The following is a 1,286-nucleotide window of genomic DNA, read 5'->3' on the forward strand; positions in this document are numbered from 1 at the left end:
GAGAAGAATATGAAAATGAAGGTGTATATATATATATATATATATATGTACACACACACATATGTATAACCGAGTCACTTTACTGTACAGCAGAAATTAACACAACATTGTAAACCAACTATACCTCAATAAAATAAAATTTTTAAAATGCCTGTCTTTTGAGTAAAACTTGTAATTCTGTGAGTCTGGGGTCCCTAACAATGACAGGGACTGATGGCTGTGAAAGGCACCAATCAAAGACACAGCAGACTTGTGTTTACTCTGGGAAGGACTGCTGACCCTGCACAGGCCTTTGAAGCCGCCCTTGCTCACACAGATCATAATGCACTGTGAAGTTACGTCTTCAAAGAAAAGGGGGGAAATTGAAGCATACACTTCTAAGCCAGTTTTTTCACTAAGGCACTTCAAAGAAACATTTCCTTTGATCATTCTGACTTCTCATTAATAATAAATGTGAAGATATTACTCACAGAAATTGCTCAGAGACTTTGGGCTGATGGAGGCTTCAATTTGACCCCTCATCAGCACAATGAGGAGGATAAAGTGGGGAACCAACCGCTGGCTCCTAAAGCTTCCACCCGGAAGTGACATATCACCCCCTACTCACATTTCATTGGCCAGAGAAAGTCACATGGCCGACCTAACTTCCAGGGAAGTACAGTCTGGCCAAATGCCGGTAAGGGAAGTTGGGGTATTGACAACACCTGATAAGCAGCACTGATGACTAACACAAAGGCCAAGGGAAAAGTGGGAATTTTTAGGAGTCATGAAGGAGTATGTTCAAGAGAATAAGGTGCTTAGGAACTTTGCTATATTTCCACAGTAATTTCTCAGATAGAATATCCCAATACAGACTTTCAACATAAACATCACAATTGTTTGAACAAATAGGTGTCCTGATCTGACAACATCATCAAGGAAAATTACAGATAAGTCCCCTACGTATGAACCTTCAAGTTTCGAACTTTTCAATTAGCAATAATCGCGCCTCGGATAAACCTCATTGGCTACGATACTGCCACTGCGCAAAGCTAAGTTTCGAACTTTTAAAGATGTGAAAATGTGTGCCAGCCCCTGTACATCAGCTGTTGTACTGTACTTTACTTTTCAAGATTAAAAATGTTTTATTTTTTGTGTTTGCTTTTTATGTTCATATTATTTGTGTGAAAAGTATTATAACCTATTATAATTCAGTACTATATAGTTGATTGTGTTAGTTGGGTACCTAGGCTAACTTTGTTGGATTTATGAACAAATTGAAATTACAAAGAAAATGGACTTACAAA

At 38.2% G+C, this 1,286-nt stretch overlaps 1 non-coding gene across 1 annotated transcript; it reads right to left on the reverse strand.

Moving 5' to 3' along the window:
• Positions 1–897: 897 nt before the first annotated feature.
• On the reverse strand, positions 898–1,033 carry LOC129537346 (U4 spliceosomal RNA). Its single transcript, XR_008682003.1, has one exon. It is a non-coding gene; the product is annotated as a U4 spliceosomal RNA (small nuclear RNA).
• Between the last annotated feature and the right edge of the window lie 253 nt (positions 1,034–1,286).

This window comes from Moschus berezovskii, chromosome 6 (assembly GCF_049115385.1).
Source record: "Moschus berezovskii isolate FMDL1 chromosome 6, NW_MosBer_1.0, whole genome shotgun sequence".
NCBI classification, from domain to species: Eukaryota; Metazoa; Chordata; class Mammalia; order Artiodactyla; family Moschidae; genus Moschus; species Moschus berezovskii.